The 8,658-nt window shown below is 54.9% G+C and overlaps 1 protein-coding gene across 1 annotated transcript in view; it reads right to left on the bottom strand.

The window, feature by feature from the left end:
* Positions 1-7,398, bottom strand: part of CD82 (CD82 molecule) — a 74,056-nt gene extending 66,658 nt beyond the window's left edge. The window contains exon 1 of the mRNA XM_011963274.1: positions 7,306-7,398. The gene's annotated coding sequence lies outside the window, so the exon portion shown is untranslated. The remainder of the gene's footprint in view (positions 1-7,305) is intronic.
* Positions 7,399-8,658: the final 1,260 nt, after the last annotated feature.

The following is an 8,658-nucleotide window of genomic DNA, read 5'->3' as shown; positions in this document are numbered from 1 at the left end:
CCGCCCTCTGGTTTCACGCCACGCCCTGGGCGGCTTATGATTGGTTCGTCTTAGAGACACATAGGGCAGGCTCAGTGGGGCCCTGCCCCTCGCAGAGCCAAGTTGCCCGCAGGGAGAGTTCTGTCTGGGCTGCTGTCTGCTCCTGCTGCCTAGTCCTGCAGGAGGCTGGTTCCTGTCCAGCACTTCCTGTGGTGGGACGGGTAACTCTGCCAGATCCAGGACAGGCCAGTCAGCAAGCCCTTTGAGCCCCAGATCTAAAGCCACGTTCTTCCGTCGGCTTCCATTTGGACCTCTGTCTTCAATGTGTGTTTAGCTCATTTAACCCTCACAGTAGCCCATCCCTATTTCACAGATGAGGAAACTGAGGCTCAGAATGGTCATTAAGGCGCTTGACCTCAACTACTGTTCAAAAGCTTTCTAAACACCACCCAACACTCAGGGTGTGTCTACCGCATGGGAAGGCGGATTACACTTCTATTCTATTACACTCCCCTAACTCTTGTCTCCCAGCCTGGGTGGTCGAGGGCCACAGACACTACCATAGGCACTCCCTCCAAGTCTTCTGAGGCTTGACAAATTGATACTCAGTTCAAACCAACATCCCATCCCTCCTTTGAAAAAATATGATTTATTCACAAAAAGAACTTCAATGTAATCCCAAGTTTGTATAATACATTTTTTGTTCAAATATATATGGTATATTTTTTATAGCTTCATTGTAGGAATGGGTTCTTTTTTTCTCGAGCATAAAAAAAATACAGGCTCACTGTAGATTTGGAAAATAGGGGAAAGTAAAAAGATAATAAAGGTCTGTAATCTAATCTATATAATTGTATTTCGTAATGGGTACATCACATGTAGTTGTCTACATTTTGGCCTGATTGAGTAGAGTTGTAGGGGAGCAGCTCTGCCATTCAGTCTCTGCAATGGTTTAGGTCAGCAGCTGGGACCTGCCCACCTACAGCCTTCCTTCCTTCCTAGGCTGCAGGAGAATAAGCCAGGCCCCCAGGAGTCCTTCCCCTGAATAAAACCCTGCAGGCGTCCACTGTGGCATCACATGTGCCTCACTTACAAAATCCAAGTGCAGCAAATGCAAGATAATATAGTTTTGTAGCCCAAGAAGGGACTATAACTTACCCAAAGTAACACAGCAAGTAAAAGATGAACTGGGAACAGAGCCCAGGTCCCCTGATCTCCAGACTCAAGCTCTTCAAAGACTTACAACCTGCTTCCTATTAATAGCACTACCAAAAACAGCAAGCACAGTAGCTCATGCCTGTAATTCCTGTGGGAGGCCGAGGCTGGAGGATCACTTGAGGCCGGGAGTTTGAGACCAGCCCGACCAACATGGTGAAATCCTATCTCTACTAAATATACAAAAAGTAGCCTGGCGTGGTGGTGCATGTCTGTAATTCCAGCTACTCAGGAGGCTGAGACACGAGAATCACTTGAACCAGGAGGTGGAGGTTGCAGTGAGCCAAGATCGCACCACTGCACTCCAGCCTCAGCAATACAGTGAGACTCTGTCTCAAAAAAAATAAATAAAAATAAACACTACCAAAAACAGCAGGAACGTACGTAGCACTATGTGCCAGGCACTGTTTTAAATGCTTCATGTGCATTAGCTCATATATCATTCTCAAACAACCCTATGAGATGAGTACTATTATTGTCTCCATTTTATAGATGCTGAAACTGATGCACAGTGGGGTAAGACACAAAGTCACGCCCAGCTGGTAAGTAGCAGAGGCAGGAATCGTTCTTAGGCAGTTTGATTCCAGAGTCTGTGATCTTGCCTAGGCTTTCTTCCCCAGTCTCCTGGGCCCAAGCCCAGCTGGGGCTCAGGAAGGCTTCTGGAATACTTGCTGCCTAAAAGGAAGAAAACCAGCCTAGAAGTCACCTCTTTGGCCAAGGTCACGCTGTAGCTCCATGGCAGAGCCAGGATTTGAACCCGGGCTTCCTAATGCCCAGCCCTCAGGGCATTGTTCACTTCTATACATTGACCCTGAGAGCCAAGGCCCAGAACTCTGAACAGCTCCCACACCAGATCACCCGTCCACAAGGCAGGGAAAGTCAAGCGGGAGGTGGAGAAGGGGCAAAAGCCTCCCCTGCGGGGTAGGAGGTCAGAGGGGAGAGTAGGGCTTCCCAGAGCTGCCCATCTGGGGGTCTGGATGGATGATGTCCAGGATGGGCTTCCTGGAGGCCCCTGTCCCATTTCTCCAGGCCCCAGCTTGAGTCCCCATAGGATAGCAGCACCTTCCACAAACAACTGTTGACTCCAAGATGCTCTTTCTGGCTGAGTCAGAGTTCACTAAAGGCCAGAGTGGCCCCTCACTGTGTTGGGGCTGAAGGAAGTCATGCTGTTCCCCTCTCAGGAGGGTAAAGGCCAGGCATCAGAAGAGAAGCAGAAGCTCTGCCGAAAGCAATCCCAGGACAGACGGCGCATTCCCATCTCCCTGGATCCAGGTGGCAGAAGTGGGGCCCACAGACCTGAAGCGCCGGGCAGCGGCATCCAGGTCCTGCTTCCTGGCTCTGCCTTTGCCAAGGAGTCACCTGGTATCTGGCACCAAGCTGGGTCCGGCTGACACCCCCAGCCCCACCCAAGAGAACCACTTACCTATTCATTCGGTCATTGATCCCCAAGTGCCTGCTGTGTGCCAGGAATCAGAGATAGACAGGACAGGGCAGTGCCTGTCCAGGAGAGCTCGTGGAAACACTTCCTATACCACAAAGCGACAGTGTAGACAAGCACAGAGGAGAAGGTGAAGGGCAAGGAGAAAGTGAAGAGCAAGGAGGGGCTTGGGAAAGGCAGCCAGCGATGTTCAGACCTACTGCCCCTCAGGAAGCTGAGCATCACAGTGAGGAGACCCAGCTGCCCCCAGGAAGAGTCAGAGAGCCCCACATAGCCAGACATGACTGGCGTCTTGGGGCACACACGTATTGGAGAGGCACAGAAGCCCTGTGCAGAAGAAAGGTGTTCTGGGAATGTCCCTGGGGGCCTGAGAAGGAGCCTGGCACCAGCCTTGAAAGACCAACTAGATGCAGCAAACAACAATGGCTCTCCTTTATTGAGCATTTACTATGTGCTAGGTATAACAATTCTAAGCGTTTCATGTGTACTTTTTTGTCCTCTGCTCCTGACCTATGAAGCCATGACCATCATTATTCCCATTTGCAGGTTCAAAAACTGAGGCTCAGAAAGGGTCGCATAGCTAGAAATTGGCAGGGCCAAGATCTCAACTCTAAAGTCCAGTGCTTTACTGCCATGCTGTACCATCATCTCTCTAATCTGTGAACAGGCAGAAGGTAGATAAAGGTGCTTCAGGTGGGGGAAACAAGGTAAGAACAGGGAGGCAGGATCAAGTGCTCTGTCTGAGGGGAGCTGCCCAGCTCCACCGTGTTGGGGTTGTTTGTGTGTGTGTGTGTGTGCACGCCTGAGTATGGGTGGGTGTTTACAGACATGCCCTACTTTGCAAAGGATAGATCCCAGGTCCCAGAACTCCCTGGGAGCCAAGGAAAGAATGGGGCATCAGCAAGTCAGGGAAGGAATCCCAGAGAGAAGGAACTTACCTAAAGTCGCACAACACACAAACAGCAGAGCAGGAGTCAACTCCAAGGACCAGAACATAGGTCTCTTTCCTCTATCAGCTGCCTCTCCTTGTCAGCACAGTGAATCAGCTGCTGACAGGAAAACCACAGTGGAGGGGGAAGCCCGGGGGTGAGTCAGGAACCAGCCAGCCTCCGAGAGACAGCAGCTGGGCCTGTTTCTGAGGCCCCAGGTCTGTGGTTGTCTGCCTCTTCTCAGGGCAGCGTCAGGGGCGAGGGGAGCAACACGTCCATCCCACACCACTCGCTCCATGTTTACCTCTGGGCTTCCCCTCCCAGCTCCTCAGACCCCGGCTTAGTGGAGGGGAAGCGGGTGGGTAGGGCAGTTCCTGCTAAGATTAAACGGGTCCTGTCCCACCGAGAGGCCCAGGCCAAACAGTCCAGGCTCTTCCCTCCCTTCCCACCTCTCACAGAGCCAGCTTCTGGCCGTTTGATCTTCTTGATTAAGTCATAACCGCCCCCTGTGAGCTTCCCGTGGGGCGGAGGAAGTGGGTATAACGGTTTGGAGCAGAAGGCCAAGGCCAAACGAGAAGCAGGGGTGCCAGCTGGCCCCAGATGCTCCAAATCCAAAGGAACACTCAGGACTTGGGGCTGCTCAGCTATGGGTTGAGTGGGAACTCTCTGGTCCTTGGGGGAACCCCAGGGTAGAAGGGGATAGGTGATGGGAGCTTCCAGGCTGTGACTCTAAAGCGTGAGGCCTCAAGACAGAGGGGGCCACCCCCACATAGCAGAAACTTCAGAGGAGCCCAGGGAAGCCAAAATCCTGCCCCAGTCCCCCTACTGTGGGAAACGTGTGCCCTGACTGCTCACCCACTGCCAGAGATAGCACATGGTGACCTCTCACCCCTACCCTCCCTGGGCTGGGATGGGAAGGAGGGACCAGCAGGCACTTCTACCAACCACCCCGCCCCCCACTCCCAAACTTACTGCTGGCTGGCACAGACTCCCACCTTTTGGCCCAGATGCCTCCTCTTCATGGGCAAACCCCCCTTGTAGCATTCATCACCCTCCCAGCGCCCCCACCACTCACCCAATCCAACCACCTTCCTGAGCCCCTGGTATGTACCAGACAGGATGGGGAGGAGAAAGAAGTGCAAAGGTGCTGGAACAGTCCCCTTCCACCCCTCCAGTGGCACCTTCGTGATCCCCATGGCTGGTGTCTCTTCCTTCACTTCCAATTGCAGACATCCCCAAAGCCACCCAGACCCCTTCTTCCCTGTCACTGCAGCTATTGGTTCATTATTCCTTGACTGCTGGATCCTCCACCCCAGCACATCTGGCACAGACTGACTTTTCTAAAGTGCTGCTCTGTTGTGTCACTCCTCTCCTCAGAAACCTTCAGTGGCTCCCACTTTCTGCAAATCAGATCCAAAGTTCTTACCCTGGCATTCAAGGCCCTCTGTAAGTTGGTACCACTGTGTATTCCCGTACAGTCCCAAACTTCAGCCAGAATGAGCAACCCAGCAGTTTCTTGAGACTTCTCAGGACAGGTTGACCTCCCTGCCTCTGCCTAGGCATTTTCCTCTCCCCAAGACACCATCTTCATTCTGGCTGCCGAAATCTTCCCAGTCTATAAGGCTCTGAAAGATCCCTCTAATCCTTTTTTTCATTTATCTTGCATCAGAGTCACTGGTATTCTTATGTAAGCCCCTTTCTGGATGGTAAGCAACCTGAGGGTGCAGGCCTTATGTGGTCACTTGTCATTCATCAAGTGGGAAGGGGAGGTGGTGATGGGGAGGGCTTTCCTTTAAGGCTTACTAGGTAGGCTCTGTTGAAATGAACGTCTCCTCCTCCCCATCTCAGGCACCACCTACCAGACCCTCTCCCTCCCCACCATACCGAACTCCAGTTTATGCCACTTTAGTGCTTGGAGAGACTGTGGTCCCATGTTGATCCAAGCCAAACCAGGACCAGGAGCCCAGGTAGAAAGTCCTATTCAAGTCTCACCCCCTCCAGGAAGCCTCCTTACCCCCACCCCCTGCCCTGGCTTCTCAAGTGTCTCACTCTTCTGAACACCTCCCCCTGCCCTACATACACACACGGTCTCCTGCACACAGCGCAGCCGCCAATCCGTCTCTGTCCCATGGCACTTTCCAGTTTGTTCCATACTGTACAGCTTATCTCCCAGAAGATGCAGGGAGCCAACATAATGCAGCACCTTCAGTGTCCTTCGGTGCCCAACCCTGCTTACATATCAGGTGCCTACATTGCCCCTCGCCTCCATCCCAAGCCAAGTGTGCAATGGTATAGCTGGATTCCAGCCACTAGGGCAGCACAGACCCATGAAATCTCATCTGGTCATAAGCCCTGGGTGTGACTGATCCTCTCTACAGGGACATGGTAGGGATGGGGGAGCCCTCATTGTCAGCAAGTCAGGTCTGGCTAGTTCACCTCTGTATCCTCTAGCTCTCTCTAGCATATAGTAGGTGCTCAGTAAACATTTTTAGACGTATTTAACTCAACACTCACCAACCTCAAGCAACGTTACAGAAAACTCAGCCACTCTTTGTTCCAGATGACACAGTCCTCATCCCTTAAATAGAGTGATGTTGGTGGCAGGTGGCAATTTCTGGCTCTCACAAGCTCAGGAGGGGCTGTAGCCAACCCCATCTCTCCAAAACAAAAAAAAAAGGCTCATTCCCCATAGGCAGCAAGCCCATCACCTGCCCATCCGCATCAAAGCAGCTGTCACGGAGGGAGGTCTCACTGGTTCCCTGGCGCCTTGCTAAGTAGTGTGTACACAGTATTCTATTTAGTGCTGGCTCCTGCCACTGGATATTGTCATTATCCCTATTTTACAGGTGAGGAAACTGAAGTTTGGAGGGGGAATGGAATCCAAATCAGTTTGATCCCAAAGCCCAGGCCCTTGACCACAGAACTAGGCTGCCCTGCTACTGGGGCCCAGCACAGAGCCCCCACCGCCACCAGGAACAGAACCTGTCAGCCACGAAATTAACCCTGGGTATGCTGCAAGAGCCACTGGGGCCCTGGGCTTGACCCTGGGCCCAAGGATTGGTGACGTTTTCTCTTCTCTTCCCCAGTCACCAGTGTAAGAACTGTTCCCGTTTCCAACTCCCTGCTCAGGCCAACTCACCTGGAAAAGCCCCACTGCGTTTCCAACTTACGAAGTCTTAGGGGGTCCGACTCAGCTGAACTGTCAGAATTTGTGGGAAGCAGGTGAGGCGGGAAATGGAACCTCCTTGCTTTGGCCTCCTGTTCCCCAGGGTTCGTGGGTTACGAGCCCCAACCGAGGAACCAGTGCACTCTTTAAAGCAATTCGCTTCTCTTAGTCCCAAGTTCTTTCTTGCAGGGAGAGAAACTGCAGAGGGCAATGCGATGGGAACACCTGTGGCGACCTGCAGCCTGCGCTCACCTGCCAGCTCTCACCTTCCGGCGTTTTAAGTGAGAAAGGGCAACGGCAGCGTGGAATTAATCTGGTTCACTTCCTCCTGCTGGAACCTGGGAGGTCCAGAGCCGGGTGGAGGGACGGACCCAGGATCACGCAGCTGGTGCACGCCCAAGTGTGAGAACTGGGGGTTCAGGACTGGGGGCTAAAGCTCCTTTTCACCCACCAGCTGTCCCGACCTGTCACTAGTTCCGAGGAAAGCTATCCGAGACGCACCGCAGAAGCTGGGGTCAAAACTAACTTTGCCTCTGGTTGTCCGGCAGGCTCCCCCGGCCTGCTGCCCCCTTGCTCACCTGCTGGTTCTTCTTTCTGCTCCGCGCTGCAGGCCCAGCGTCGTCCGCTTGTGCCCCAGTCGGCGTCGGACTGCGCAGCCCTGGGCTCAGTCACTCCTCCGCCCCCTCCTGGCTGCAGCCGGGGAACGCCGCGGACTCGGCAGGCCCCGCCCCCCCAAGGGACACGCCCTCTCGGCGCCCCTCGGCGCCCCTCCGCCGACCCCGCCCCCGAGCCCTTTGGGAAGGCGGTGCGCTCCCGCCGGTCAGGCCCCGCCCCCTATGGCCCTACCCCGACCAGCCCCGCCGCCGGGCCCTGCTGGAGTTGAGGCCCCGCCCTTCTCCCCGCCCCGCTACGGCCTCTCCCCTCTATCCCGGCAGCCCCGCCCCCAGGTTACACAGGGGATGTAGCCCGCCCCGCTCCAGTCCTGCCCACTCACGGCGCTGCCCAACGGTCCCGGCCAGCTCCCGCCTACCTCGTCCTTCCAGGTCTCCCCGGCCCTCCCAGCGCCCCCACCTCCTTCACTTTCTGCTTCGGGCCCACCACATCCCTCGGCCCTAGTAGGGTGAGGCCACGCCCCTCCCCGCCCCGGCCCCGTCTCAGCGCCTTCCTAATCCTGCCCTGTCCTGCCCCTCTCAGCTCCGGGCGGGTAGCCCTGGGGCCCCCACGCTGGCATTCCAGGGCGGGTGTATCCGGGTGCAGCCGGGGAACGGCGTGGGAGCGGTTTGTGTTCCAAGTCGGGGCCTCTATCAGGAGGCGGCCTGGGCCCAGGAACTTTTTGAAAATACTGACTACCATTGATTGAATCCTTGCCAGGGGCCAGGCTCTATGCCAAGCGCTGTATAAAGTTCTAGTCCTTGAATCCCCACAACTCATGGGTACTCTCGTTGCGCCTATTTTACTAATGTGCAGTTTAAGGCTCACAGAAGGGAAGTCACGGCCTCTGAATCTCATGGAGGCAGGCGTGAGCGGGATTCAGCCTCAGGTCCTGAGTCACAGGCTTGAGCTGCCCCAGCTTGCCTGGACTGGCCCCTGGGGAAGTAGCCCAGGCCAGCCAGTGCTGGGGCAGTGTGCCCAGCAGCTGCCTGAGGTGAGGGAGGAGGTGTGGGTTGAGAAGAGTGGCAGGAGGGACTGCGGGCCTAAGCCCTCAAAGCTGGCTTTCTCTCTGAAGGAAAAGTGACCCAGAATTGAGGTGGGTTGCAAGGGCTCTCTAGATGGCTGCGGTGCCCACCCTGCGTCCCAGCCCTCTGCGCCCCCCCAGCCTCCGGGGCACTAGCCTCAGGCAGATTACCTGGTTAATGACCAGGGGCATTCATCTGGGCAGCTGACGAAGCTCTTTCACTTCCATTATCACATCGGCATCTCACAACACACCA

This window comes from Colobus angolensis, unplaced genomic scaffold (assembly GCF_000951035.1).
Source record: "Colobus angolensis palliatus isolate OR3802 unplaced genomic scaffold, Cang.pa_1.0 Scaffold61, whole genome shotgun sequence".
Taxonomy (NCBI): Eukaryota; Metazoa; Chordata; class Mammalia; order Primates; family Cercopithecidae; genus Colobus; species Colobus angolensis.
The sequence above is the reverse complement of the archived record's forward strand: the minus strand, read 5'-3'. Positions and strand labels throughout refer to the sequence as shown.